Genomic DNA, 15,645 nt, shown 5'->3' on the forward strand with positions numbered 1-15,645 from the left:
ACTTCAATGAAATTCTCATGTTTATGTTTAGGCAAAAATTTAAAAACTGTGAGCATGAATGCATATGCCTGTCACTTGAAGCACACAACATACAAAATACATGCCAATGCGGCAGGGAATTGTTCACACTGCCATTGTGCCTGTCATAATGCAGAATTTTTTTTGACAGGAGATCAATTTCAAAATACATTAAATCTAAATCACTTGTCGGGGATTTTAGGCTTAGGTTCCTGAACCTGTCCGAGTATGACCTGTTTACAGTTCAGAATGAGACTGAAATGCACTGGGTGCTTGATAGTGACAAGAATTTTCAATACTTGTCACTGAAGAGCATCAGCAAGTTTGAAAAATTTATGTACAACAAGTTTAAGAGAATTTGTGGATTGTTTGTGCATCACCACACTGGGAGCTATTATTATTTCTGCAGGTTGAAATTGTTTGATGAATGTTGGTACAGCAATTGTTGTGATGGGTATGAAGATTATGATTTAGAGCTCATGGCTGATCAGAGCTTAAATTGGGTGCATTTTAAATTTTTGAACAGAATAATTTCCAATCCCAATCTGTTTAATAGGAATATTGAATTTGTGACCACAGATGATGGGCACTTGTTTAGTGCAGATGATTTCCACCCGGATCTTGTTCGGTATTTAAAGCACAAATGCCTGAATGAGCTTGTTCTGTATTTTCTGAGGCAAAAAATCAGAAATTGCAGCAGTAAGTGCCTTGCACTGTGCCTAGAGAAAACCTCTTGGAATGAAACATGCAGGTGTGGGGAACAATTATCTAAGCTCCCAATAATACATACATAGTTGCTACAGTTCCAATTTTGCAATATTGTTCAGCAAACATGTATCCCGGGCAGTGTGATTTGGAAATAAATCGGGATTATCAGCAACAAAGGAACAATATTATTAAGCATAGTGTTGGGCATGCTCTTAAAAAATTACAGCATTGCATTTTTGAATGTGTCATTGTTTTAGAAGGATAACACACCGCACTTGTTGCAATGTTTTTTGAGAGAAGGAATTTGTCACAATATATACAATCGGAATCACTGTTGGAAAGGTTCAAGCTTGCATTTTCCGATTTATGTGAATATGATGTGTTTGCAGTTAGAAATGGGACAGAATTTAGGTGGGTGCTTGACAGTGACCATGAATTTGGATGCATACATCTGGGATTGTTGGGCAAGAAGGAAAAATGCATATATTTGTTGCACAGGAGAATTGTTGGGCTGTTTGTAGGTTTTTATGATTGTTACAGAAAAAAATATTGGTTCACAACAAAATATTTTGAATCAATGTATTGTTTTCATATCCCATTTGACATATCTGAGAACTGGAAACATTTAAATTATGATACTTATTTGAAATCCTATGATGATTTTGAATTTGTAACCACAGATACAGGCTTGGTGTTTTCTGGTGCGGATTTTGTTAGAAGGGAAAAATATATCTCAGGGGTCATAAATGCAAATGAGATTATTCTGCATTTGCTGAGTTTGAAGATAAAATTTCATGATTTGAGATATTTTGAACCTTTAAACTGCAATTTTTTGCAATCTTCAAATCTCAACCTCAAATTCTGATCGGGAGGTACAAAGAGCCTTGTACAATTTCTGTTTATATCTACATGATTGCTCTCCACAATTGTGTAGGTGCACAATAGGATCAATGCTCATGTCATTTTTTGACAGAAGAGATGTTGCAAAATATATTAGATCTGAATCTCTTCTTCCTGATTTCAAAATTAGATTCTCAACACTCTCAGAGTATGATTTATTTTCAATCAATAATGAAACAGAGTTCCGCTGGGCCCTGAACAGCACACAAAAATTCAATTATCTAAACTTGAAATACATCACTGATTTTGAGTGCCACAAGTATAATTCTTGAAGGAGAATTGTGGGACAGTTTGTTGTTTTTTTATTATTATATTGATTTTTCCTATTATGGAGGATGGTTTTCAAATCATGCAAGTGTGGGGAGATTCTATGATTTTGAGATTCTTCCCAATCAGAGCTCAAACTGGAAACATTTCAGATTTTTGCTGATGCATCTGGATATGTTCCAAAAGGCAGAATTTGTTACAACAGATAGTGGAATGTTGTATAGTGGTGCAGATTTCAATCATCACCTGCAATATTTTGATGCATACAATTCTCAGATGTTGAACATGACTGAGATAATCATGTATCTTCTTCAGCAAAAATTTAAAAATTGCAGCATTGGGTGCTTTAATAGGATAATAAAATCATGGAATGTATTTACAGAGTGTGAGTGCGGGAAACCACTAAGCTGCATGCCTCTGCTGTTGAGATAGCCCAGCCTAACATGTAATATTGTTTGCAGGTTGATTCAAGATGCAAACATTTTTTGAAAAAAGAGATATTTCCAGATACATCAAATCCAAATCTCTTGTTCCTGAATTTAAATTGAGATTCTCAAAATTGTAAAATGTATTGTGTGCTCCATGATGCTCACATAATTTGTGGAGAGGCATTTTATGGCCTGTTTCTGGTGCACAGGGTCTAGCTCCTGGTCTAGAAAATTACAAAATATGGCCTTGCAATCTAAGTTATACAGGGCAATCACAAATATTTCCAATCAATTTTGTTTGGAAATGTTGATGACTGTGCAGAACAAGTATAAGAGAAATATTTCATGTTATATTTTCTATGGCATTTTGGGCATATTTTTGTGAGAATTCTGCTTTTATCTGGATTACAATTCTTTTGGTGCTTAACCCAATTGGGGCTGGATATATTCTCATTGCATTGATTACAATATTTTTGATTCGGCATTTTTGTTGTTGGTTTATTATAAAAAAATTCTTGGGGTTCAAATCAAAATTCTATGCTTAATAAAAAAATATCAGTTGGGTTCAGCAGTGTGTTTTGTATATTTAGTGTGTGTGTGTGTGTGTGTGTGTATGTGTGTGAATATTTTTGGCTTTGGTATTTATATAAAATTTCTTGGGGTTCAAATCAAAACTCTAAACTTAATAAAAAATATCAGTTGGATTCAACAATGTGCTTTGTGTGTGTGTGTGTGTGTGTGTGTGTGTGTGTGTCTGTGTGTGTGGGTGTGTAGGTGTGTGTGTGTATCTTGGCTTAGTTTTAAGTGTAGCCAAAAAAAATATCAAGAGGGCATATTTTTGACAAGTTTATGGACAACAAACTGAGAGATGTAGCTTTTACACACATGGGCAAATCTGTCTGAAGGGAGTTCTTCTTTTCTACACTAGAATTCAAGATTCTTGGGATTTTGACAGAAAAACACACTATAAACAATAAAATCATATGGGTACTTGACATAATTTTAAGTGTGGGCAAATCGGGGCATATAAACTCTTCTTTTCTACACTAGGATTCAAAATTCTTAGAATTAAGAGCATATCACACTTGAAGAAATGGGGAATAAGGGCATCTTGGCATAATTTTAAGTGTAGGCAAATCGGGCTGTTTAATCAAATAACCTCTTCTTTTCTACGCTATAAGTGCGCCAGTAGTATATACTTTTATACTACTTGTGAGAGTGTGTGTTTGTGTGGGTGGGTGGGTGGGTGTGTGTGTGGGTGGGTGTGGTTGTGTTAATACGTTTGGTCTAGTTTTAAGTGTAGCCAAAAACAATATCAAGAGGGGCTTATTTTTAACAAGCTTATGGACAACAATCTCACAGATGCAGCTTTTGTAAGTGTAGCCAAATCAATCTGAAGGGGGTCATACTTTCCCGGGAAATTCCCGAGGGCATTTTTACAAAAATCTTGGATTAGACGGAGTACCACACTTGAGCAAAAAGCTCATATGGGCATGTTGAGCAAGTTTTAAGTGTAGCCAAATCTGCCTGAGGGGGGTTCATACTTTATCGAAATGGTTATAGCATCAATTATACTACTAGCAAATCGAAAGTTACGAATTGCAATCTTTTTCTCCAACCGTCGCACGTTCGCCAATTTGAACGAAGCGAACCGGGAGATCGAATACGACGTGGACGTAGGTGATGGGTTCGTTCATCCTCACAGAGCGGACCTCTACCTTCAATTCGACGTGGTGAAGAAGGAAAGCGGAGAAGCGTTTCCGCCCAATGCCAATTTGAAACTCGTGGACAACTTCGTGCCTCACCTGTTCTCGCAGGTGGAGGTGAGGAAACACGGTACGGTCATCGACAGAATCGATTATCCAGGCATCACGTCGACGGCAGTGGGAACATTGAAATTATCCAAAACGGACGCGGCATACTATCAGGCGGGAGGGTTCGAAGCGGGGACCAAAATATCGACGAGAAGTCACACGGTGCTCTTTCCCATGCGTCTGCTTCCGGGATTCTTCTCGGACTACAAGGAGATCATGTGGAAGGGAGGACTGAGAATCACGTTTCGAAGAGCGGCCAACGACAACGACGCACTGATGCGATACACCAACTTGAACGCGGACGGCACGCCGATAGCCAACACTTTACCCGAAGCAGCCAAGAGCGTCATCCGGAGCATGGAATTGAGAATACCGGTGGTGGAATACGAAACCAACTACGCCCTCAAGTACAAAGCGGAGATCTTGAAAAGTCCACAGGTGCCGATTCACTTTCACGGTTACCAGTGCGTGCAGAAGATAGCGTCCGGAAGTCACATGGAATTCGACGTGACGACGCAGTTCAACAACATACAGTTCGACATGCCAGATTTCGTCGTAGTGCTCTTTCAGACCGGACGCGATAACAATCAGGAAAAAGATTCCAGTAAATTCGACGACTCCAAGATCAAAAATGTTTATATCAAGAATGGACGCAACGAAGTGTTCCCGCGCGAGAATTACAACCTCGACATGACCAAAGATGATTACCTCAAACTTTACGAAGCTTACACCTCTTACAAACGCGTGATCGAGGGAAACGTGGACATGTACTACACACCCAGCGAATTCAAAACCCACAGACCCATGTTCGTCATCAATACCACGAAGAGGAAGCAGGTGGTGGTCAACGATCGAACCAACATCAAAGTCGTCTGCGAGTTCCACGAAGCCTTGCCTACCGATACTCTATGCAGCGTCATCCTGGTCGCAGAGAAGTCCTTCGCGTACGACGTGAAGAACGAGAGGGTCACGGAGCAGTTTTAACAGGTTTAACATTTTTTTCTTGCACAACGTAGATAAGAAGTTTTTGCACAATCAGTTACAATAAGAATTTTTGTACTAGCACAATCAGTTACAATGATAATATGCACAATACGAATTTCACCAGTTATCAGTTACAATGTCAATTTCATCAGTTTTTTTTGCACTATCAGTTACAATATTTTTTTTTTCATCACGAGACAATCAGTTACACACAATTTTTTTTTTTTTTTTGCTTTTATCGTTTCAGATGCTGCAGAACAACGAGCACACACACACACACACTAGAAAAAAAAGCATGCAACTTTATTTGTAACACACACACGCACATTCTCCATCTTCATCAAGAAAATATTATAATAAACATAATTTTTTTATCTATCTTACAAATAAAACTCTATATAAAAAAATACAACATCAAATAACACTAGAGTCGTTAGTACACGTTGCATGCATTACGGAGGTCCTCTGTAGGGTTTCATGGAAGTTTGAAAAAAAAAAGAAAAAAACCACGTGAAACTCTTCAGAGGTGTGGTTATCTATAACCGCAGCCGTTAGAACCTTTTTTGGTTGGGCACCACGCACTCCTGGCGGGGTTTTAGGGGCCAGGAGTCCTAAAAAAAAAACAATTATTATTTTTGTTTGTTTGCTTGCATCACAATACAGGCACGCGCGCATATGTGTGTGTGCGACAGAGAGTTTACAAAGGTCACGATATATAAACATTGGCCGGGACTTGGAAAAAAATTACGATAAGGCGCATTCATCCTTCAAGAATGAGAAAGTGCATTTACTCGTACCGGCTTTTTCTGCGCTGTGAAACATCGTCAGGCGCGGAACGTGGAGAGAAAGTGAGGTTTTGGTGAAATTTTCGTAGGTTGGCAACACTGTGGCTCACTTCAATGAGTTTTTGAAGTTTTGGTGCTGTTTTCTACGCTGTGAAACATCGTCAGCGCAATAAATGAGGCGTGGAACGTGGAGAGAAAGTGAGTTTTTGAGGTATTTTTGAACCTCAATTAATGACGTTCAACCCAGGCACCTGCACTATTCGTTTTCTACATTGATTTGTTATTGTAGAAGGCGATAATTGTTCGAATTTGATTTGAATTTAAAATTTTGGGTGCGTCAGCACTAAGGCTATTTTGCACCCGTCACATTATACGGGGTCCAGCCCCTTATTGTTACACATAAGAACTCTTAACGTTGCAGAACTAAAATCATAAAATATTCTGACTTTCGTTAAAAGCTGAGGCTGTAAAGGAGCACTCAGCACAAATAAGGACAACACAAAATTATACTGGCCATGGGGACAGTCGCCAGAACCTCATTGGTCTGCAGTGCAGGGTGTACTACGTGGAAGTGATTGATTGATTGATTGAGTTAAAATTTATGGGTGCGTCGGCACTTAAGGCCATTTCGCACCCTTCCGTATATACGGGGAAACGTCCCCTTATCCAAAACTCTGACTGAGATTTAAAAAAGGGGGTGTAGATAGCCCCTTGGGAAAGAACTAAAAGTGCAAGGTTGTAAAGAGACCTGCACGAGACAAACACGACACATTAAAAAGTCAGAACAAACTAAAAACCTCCTTACAGACGGTGGAAGAGTCCAGCTCTTCGCAAAAAACTAAAAACACGTGATAAAATACTGCTGTCATCACCCAAGAGGGATGACAAACAGCCGGAAAGGTTAAAAGTCTGCCGGAGGTAAGCAAGATCGACACATTCAACGAGAATGTGTCGAATGCTTAATAAAACATTACAAGCACGACACAACGGTGGGTCCAGCCCTTGAAGTAGGTGACCATGCGTGAGACGGCTGTGTCCTATACGCATGCGGGTACGAATAACTTCTTCTCGCCGAGAGGGACGAGACGAGGAACGCCAAGCACCTATGGTGGGCCAAACAGCGTGAAGCTTGTTCCCCGTTTCCGTATCCCACTCGGCCTGCCAAGTGTCAAGAAGGCGACAACGGAACACGTTCTGCAGGTCGCTAGCTGGCAAAAGGTGGACGAGAACGTCGCCATCTGCATGAGCAAACTTGGCGGCAGCATCAGCTGCTTCGTTCCCCTGGATGCCCACGTGGCTAGGGACCCAACAGAAGTGTACATCCGCACTGGCAGATAAGGACACAAGCCGTCTGAATATGCGTTGCGCTACCGGATGCCGGGAATACGGCGAATCCAGAGACTGCAACACGGTGGTCGAATCGCAGCACACAAGGACTTTCTTCAGCCCATTGACGTCTGCAAAGTCCAGTGTCTTTAGAATGGCGTACAACTCTGCCGTAAAGATGGAACAGGCAGGATGTAGCGAGAAACTGAAACTTTGAGAGTCTAGGACGAAAGCGCAACCAACTGATTCGACTGTCTTGGACCCATCCGTGTAAAACACATTAAAATTGGGGTGCTTCGCACGAAGCTCTAAAAACCGTTACTGGTATACAACCATTGGTGTTTCTGCCTTTGGAAGGGCAGTCAGGGAAAAATCGATAGAAGGTGCAGGAAACTCCCAGGTAGGAAGAGGCGGAATGAGTGGAGAGACGCCAGGAAGATCACTGTCAACACCAAGTGCTGACAGGATCTCGTCTGCACGAACACCAAATGGTCTAGTGACACTAGGGTGGAGCCGATACCTTGCCAGCCTACCCTCGTCTGAGATGGTGTGGAATGAAGGATGTGAAGGCATCGAGCGAAGATGGAGGAAGTAGTTAACTACCAGCCGCTGTCTTCGCAGAGACAGCGACGGCTCAGATTCCTCTTGTAACGTTTGCATTATTTTGCTTTACAAACATTACACATTTCAAAAAAAAAGTAAAGAGAAAGCGACGTTCCCCTTTTTTTTTTAGCCATCGGAGGTCGCTTTACCTCACGATGACTTCTGGTGCTGCCTCTAGCGGTGATTTCGGCCGCACTGGCCTGCTTGTAAAATATGCTGCCCCAGTCAGTCGGCGTGTGCGTTCTGCCTCTTGCAGCTACTTCCTACTCCCGCTCCGAACGGCAAGCGCCTGACCTTGGGCACGACGTCAAATCCATCGTCGGCAAGAGATACAACTCCACCACCTTTTTTTCTGAAGTGAAGCCTGACATTACCACCGTTAACACGTAGAAGCCTGTCGAACGAGTATAGTGGAAGGATGGTGTGGGTCTTGATGTGTAATTGAACGTTAGTGGAGGTATGTACAAAAACAATCTCTTTGCTGTGATATGGGAATGGTGATTACATCTTGCGATCTTGCCGTTCGCTGAGAACGAAAGATAAATTGCTTTGACTTTTTACGCAACCTAGAGTAACGAATTCTATAAAGCGAACACTAGTTCTCCTTCAGTCCCCCCCCCTTTTTATTGTTTCTCTCGGCGAACTTTCTGACAAGAGTTTTGAAACCAATGCGTATATTGGTGAGTGCGCGATAAACAAGAGAAAAAGGAGCCAAGTAAAAAGGGCGTGTGTATGCACGCAGGAACTTGTGCTATATTATGTTGACGCATTTTATAATCAGTTATTCTCAAAGGAATCCCACGCTAAACGCAAATAGCTGCATAATTGAACTATTTAATAAAGTTTATTCACGCACAGGCAGCGTATATAAACTGACAGTGAAGCATATCATTTTGATCGTCCAAAAGTTGCGTCTGTGAAGTTAAATGCCTGCACGTGCGCACTTGACAGTTATACTAGCGGAAAATTGCGATTCTTGCCGCCTTATCCCAATTTCTATCTCGTAGTTTAATAACCTCACTGTCCGCCTTTGGGTAGCACTACCGATGCAATTTAAGTATAAAAGAGAGGCATTTGATTAAGTATAAAAGAGAGAGGCATTTGATTAAGTATAAAAGGGAGAGGCATTTGATTAATCATTAAAAATAGAGGCATTTGATTAAGTATAACAAGAGAGGCATTTTTGACTTTAAACAAATGAAATAGCGTGTACGTTGTATTTTGCAAATTGTACTTTCAAGGTAATTTAGAGACACGTATAGGTACACGTCAATTATTCGTAGTCTCTCACTCCATCAAAGAATAAGGTTGTGATTTACACTGTATTTTGGGAGCATGCTCATGATTTGTTAACAAAAAGAATGGAAGTTGCACGAGAAGATTAAAATAGCGCGCAGGACGCGCAGGTTATTGTTAAAGTTACGCTGATTGTTAAAATCGTTTCCCAACTCTAGTTGTTGGATATTGTGCATACTCGCAAAGTGTATTGTTTCAGAACTTTGAATATATATAATATATATTTATGTTAAAATTGAATTGTGGAGATCATTTAATTTTGCCTTGATTACGTGCACTAAAATAGTAAGATTTACAAAAAGGTGGGAGTGGTTGAAAACCCAATTGAAGTTAATATTAAAGAACAATTATTGGAGTACGTGTTTGGCAACGTTGGAAAAGGAGAAAGGATATTACGTCGGGAGAACGTAGCCAGAGAACATAGATTACAGCGGAGAAGGCAAGCACAGCTATCCGCTGGCGAATCCCTTTCGAAACTATTGCATAACTGTGTATAGTTCATAAGTTTCTTTATTCCAGGGTCTCCTTTTTGTCTCGTGCTTCTTGTGCTTGCTTCCCGTAAACTCTCGCAGCACGGCGCAGGAAGTACGACACAAGAGGATAAATGTTTGTGGCGTGAAGTGTGTATGCTAAGATTATTATTTACCTTGAAAGCGATCGCAGCCCAGTCGTTTCCAATTGATCAATTTGCGCGGTCACTTTTGACTACACACGCCACGTCATAAATTTTGGTACCAGAGCATCGTTTCTTTGATTCATTGCGGCATTATTACTGTTGTTATTATATAACTTGACAATTTTTTTTCCCTCCCGATTGTCTTTTTGACCCCCCCTTTTTTTTGGGTAATTAAATTTTTCTTTTCAGGTCTCTCTTTTTTTTTCACACATATATTGTTTTTACTATTCTGTTTTTTTTGTGCAATTTGTAACGGGGTGCAGTTCACATTAGCAGCACTGCCCTTTTTTTTTCTTCGATCTAATCAACCAACATTGTACCTTTCGTTACAATTATAACGTAATTTTTTTCCTTCCTTCAGTCCCCCCCCCTTTTTTTTCTTCGGATCTTTCATCGTGACGGTTTTTTTTTCAATATTCTTCTTTTTTTACAGATATTTTTGGGGGTTCTACTTCTGTGTGTTTACATATTTCACTAGTTTTTTTTCTGGGATAGCGAGATCACCTTTGATATTCCGCCTCCCTACGCACCGTCCCCTTTACCTCCACCCTCACCTTCAACTTTGGATTTTGTTAGTAGCTTATTGTTACCCCAGCAACATACTCCCGTACGTGACTTTGTACGTTTTAATACCTTCAAATTCCTTTTTACGGATTTGTCCTTGTTACATGGACAGGATATCCATCTTTTGTTTAATTTTATGTTTAGACTCCATAAGATTATAAATTTGGAATTGCTTGATGTTGAGTCTGTTTTGTTATGGGCCCTACAGTATACTTTACCCCCACTTAGAGAGATTTGGATGGAGGGTCTCTTACAGAAGTTGCCCTGGCATTTATTTAAGTTAATGGTTTGGAATCGATTGGTTCCATATTCCTTCTTGTTGCCCTTCCAGAATGAGATTTTACATCGGGTGCAGCAACCCGGAGAAAGTTTATATTCCTTCGTTCGCGATATTTTTGATGCTTGTCAAACCCTCCCGGTCGAATGGTCTGAAGCTCAGTTGCTAAGCACGATTATTGAGGGTATCAATTTTCCAGCTCGCGCGTTACTTTTGGGGCATTCTTGTCCTCAAACTGTTGGGGATTTACTCCTTTTGGCACAAAATATCTGGCAGTCGGAATTGAAATGGAATCTCCAGCGACAACCTGACATTGTGGCCTGTCCGGCTCATTCGCCTTTGGTGGACGATTCCGCGGATTGCGATACTTCGTCCCATGACCCTCCTTCAGTTCAATCATGTATGCCCGCGGTAGCATCTTTAACGCAGCCAGATTCCGGTTCCAATTTACATTTGCCTTCTAGCACAATGCAGGTGGACACACCTCCTGTTCCGTTACACGCCGAATATCCATTTTTGTTTGAAGGTCATTCAACACCAACAATGCGGGTGCTTCTCAATCAACAGCCTGTTTTGGCGTTACTGGATACCGCTGCATCGGTATCTATAATTTCTTCTTCCTTGCTCAATACCCTTAAAGGTTCTTTTCCCATTTTTTCTGACCAGTCCATCGAATTGAGAGATGTTACTAATCATTCGTTTTCCTTATCCTCCTTTTGTTATCTACCTTTGCGACTCGACCGACTTACTTGGCAATGGCGCTTTTGGGTGTCGGATGCTCTCCCCTTTTCAGTAATTTTTGGGCACGGATTTTTTGGTCCATACCAAGGCGACCATTTCTTTTGAGACGCAACTTTTATCCTTTCCTTTTCATCAGGAGGGTATACCTATTGCTTTCCCTGAACTTACTCAGATACCTATCCCCGAGGCCCTTTCGGGTTCCTCCTCGAGTTCGCCGGAAGCTTCACATGTGTCCGTCATTACCGAGTCTCTTCCTGTTCACTTAGATAACCAATCCTTGCAATCATTGTTACTTCAATTTCAGGATGTGGTTACGGAAAAGGTTGGTACCTGCACTTTGGATCCGGTTTCGATACCTGTAATTTCCGATATCCCCTTTCGATCAAAACCCTTCCAACTTAATCCTGTTCAAACGGACATAATGAGGAAACAGATTGAAGAGTTGCAGGCTCAGCACATCATAGAGCCCTGCCGGTCATCTTACTCCAGCCCCGCCTTTCTGGTTCCCAAAAAGAACGGTACTCACCGTCTAGTATGCTCATACAAGAACTTGAACCGCCTGATAGCGTATGATCAATTTCCACAACCGCGCATAGACTTATTGTTTCAACATCTCCAATCAGCGGCGGTATTCTCTTGTTTGGATCTCTGCCAGTCGTTCCATCAGATACGGTTAGATGAGAGAAGTAAAGACTTGACAGCATTTGTCACTTCCTTTGGCCAGTATCGATATACTCGTGTTCCGTTCGGCATCAATCTTGGAACTCAGATATTGTCAAGAGTTCTTGATGAGGTGTTGGGGAAGTTTAAATATAAGTTCCTTTTGACCTATGCAGATGATTTATTGATATATTCACCTGACGAATCGTCGCATATGGAACATCTTAGAGAGGTCCTTCAGGTTTTGCGATCGGCTGGTCTTACGGTTAACCCGGATAAATCTATTTGGATGGCGTCCGAAATTAAGTACCTCGGCTATATTGTTCGTAAGGGCCAGATGGTTATGGATCCGGATCGGATTTCAGCCATCCAGGATATTCCGGCTCCTAAAAGCCAGAAGGGTGTTTCTCAGGTCATGGGTTTACTCTCATATTATTCCCGGTTCCTTCCCCAATTTGCCGATCGTACGTCTTTTCTGACAGACAAGCGGAAGAAAGACACTACCTTTGTGTGGACTGCCGAGGATCAAATTCGTTTTGACAATTTGAAAGCTGCATTTATTGAACATACGGTTCTGGCCTTGCCTGATTTTACAAAGGAGTTTGTTCTTCAAACGGATGCTTCCAGTTTGGCACTGGGTGCTACCTTAAACCAACGTGAAGTGGATGGCTCCTTGCGTCCCATCGCATTCGCATCGCGAAAGCGTACGACTTTGGAACGTAAACAATCCATATATGAAGCGGAGTGTTGTGCTGTGGTGTTTGGCTTCAAGAAATTTGAAACATATTTAACTTCTAAACACTTTATTCTACAAACAGATAATCAGGCCTTGTCTTGGTTGTTAAAACACCCTGAACAATTTGGTAAGTTTGGTCGATGGCTTTTGTATTTGTCTCGTTTCTCTTACCATGTAGAACACATTTCTTCTGCTAAAAATCCGGTGGCCGACTGTCTTTCACGCATGCATTCTTCTGATGATTTTGTGGTAACATCTCCGTCTTATACCAGCTTGGCTTGCGCGGCTCCCAAATTCAATATCATTCCCTTCAATAAATCAGATATTGCGGTTCTGCAAAGCCAGGATCCAGATTTGTCTCTTATTATTACGCAGTTGAAGGATAATCAACAGGTTAAGCATTATCATTTGCATCAGGATCTGTTGATTTGGCAGCCGCCTCGCTCTACTTTTTCTTTAGTTGTTGTTCCTCACGTGCTTCGACATTTATTACGTCGTTATTATCATGACACTCCTGTTGGTGGTGCGCATTTAGGCATCAATAAAACCATCAAGAAAATAGCGACGCTTTTCTGGTGGCCTACTTATTTCTCTGATATCCGCAAATATGTCCGTTCATGTGACATTTGTCAGCGGGCCAAACTAGCTGTCCGTAAACCTCCTGGCCTTTTATCTTCTGAGGTTATACGACACCCTTGGCGTCGATTATATATCGATTTGGTGGGTCCTCTTGTTCGTTCCACTAAGGGTAATGTGTACATTTTGGTGGTGGTGGATGCCTTTTCCAAGTGGGTGTCAGTAGTTGTATTTACGGTGGGATAAACTCAGGAAAGTATGAACCCCCCTCAAGCAGATTTGCTTACACTTAAAACAAGCTCAACATGCCCATATGAGCTTTTTGCTCAAGTGTGGAACTCTGCTTAATCCAAGATTTTTGTAAAAATGCCCTCGGGAATCTCTCAGAAAGTATGACCCCCCTCAGATTGATTTGTATACACTTACAGAAGGCACTTCTGTGAGTTTGTTGTCCATAAACTTGTCAAAAATATGCCCCTCCTCATATTTTTTTGACCACACTTAAAACTAAGCCAAACGTATTAACACCCACCTACACCCACCCACACATATCCACTTCCGGTCTACTTCCGGTCCACTTCCGGTCTACTTCCGGTCCACCTCCGCTCTACTTCCGGTCCACTTCCGGTTTGCCTACTTCCGGTCCACTTGTGGTCCACTTCCGGTCTAAGTTCAATTGGACACCAGGCTCATCTTGCATATCTAGTATTAAGATAATGTAAATCTTCTAGAATTGCTCTGTGACCCTCTCATTTCTTACATCATAAACATGATTTTTCACCTATGAGAATGACACTACATATGGTGTCATCAGGTAATGCCTCGTGGAATTCACAGATAATTTTAATGTTTGTCCTGTCATTCACCACAACTTGTTTCCTTTTTGAAGTGTTGATTACAAACATGGGTCTCTGTGTTTTGAATTCATCTGGTGTGTAATACATATCCGTATTGCCTGTAGTGACCCTTTTGAAAGCCGAAAAAGCCTCATATAATTTGAGAAAATCATCCTTGGAAATGTCTAAATTGTAATTTTCTCTAGGAAATACCTCATTTCTGCCATTTTTAAGATATATGTTCTTGATGTTGCAGTTATCAAATCTACTTGAATTTTTTTCCTGATTGTTGTGTCTTCCAGTCTGAAACAATACCACCACAAAATCAGGCATGTCATATTGAATACTGGAGAATGAATTTGTGGCATCAAACTCATAATAGGTACCAGTGGCAGGCTTCTGTACACATTGATATGTATAAAATTGCAGAGGAATTTGTGGATTTTTTAGGATATCAGCTTTGTATTTAAGAGCATAACTTGCCTCATATTCAACAACAGGGATTCTTAACTCCATAGTCTGAATAATGCATTTGCCTGCATCTGGTAGGGTATTGGGCAGAGCTTCTCCGGTAGAGTTTATTGCACTGTACCTCATCAAAGCATTATTATCATTTGCAGCTCTTCTAAATGTAATTCTTAACCCACCCTTCCACATAATTTCTTTGTAATCTGAGAAGAATCCTGGCAACAGGCGCATCGGGAACAGCACTGTGTGATTTTTAGATAATATTTTCTCACCAGCCTCAAATCCACCGATTCTGTAGTAAGAAGCCTCGGTTTTGGATAATTTTAGTGTGGCCAAAGCTGTGGAGGTAATGCCGGGATAATCTACTCTGTTTATAACAACGCCATGCTTTCTGATCTCAATTTCAGAGAACAGATGCGGCACAAAATTGTCTACCAATCTTATATTTGAATTTGCCGGATAATCTGTTCCATCGAGCTTTACAACATCAAATTTGATGTATAGATCTGCTCTGTGGGGGTGTATAAAGCCATCCCCTACATCAAGATCAACCTCGATTTCTGTGTTGGGTTGATTTAAATTTGCAAATGTCCTCCTGTTTGGGGGGAATGATTGTAGCTCATAACTCTCAATATTTTCCATTGTATGTATTTTTATTTAAATATTAATCTCTATGATAGCAGTTGTTGTGGCTCCAGCAAAATCAACTAATTCTTCTTTTTCATTAGTGACCATCAATTCAATGTAATCTATTCTATTATGACACACAGGAAAATATAATGTTGGGGATGGATTGTAGATGATGGGCTCCATGAATTCGGAATTAGGTTTGAATGTTGCAATGATGCCGGTTTGTTTGTGAGTGCCTATGCCATTTGATTTGGTGATCATACCCTCAGCTACATTACAGTGAATATTCAGAGTCTCTATGGCTAAGAATTTAGGTATATTCATAGCAGTGTGTTTGATTGCTGGTTCAAGT

Source organism: Lepisma saccharinum, assembly GCF_977018435.1.
Source record: "Lepisma saccharinum chromosome 12 unlocalized genomic scaffold, izLepSacc3.1 SUPER_12_unloc_1, whole genome shotgun sequence".
Taxonomy (NCBI): Eukaryota; Metazoa; Arthropoda; class Insecta; order Zygentoma; family Lepismatidae; genus Lepisma; species Lepisma saccharinum.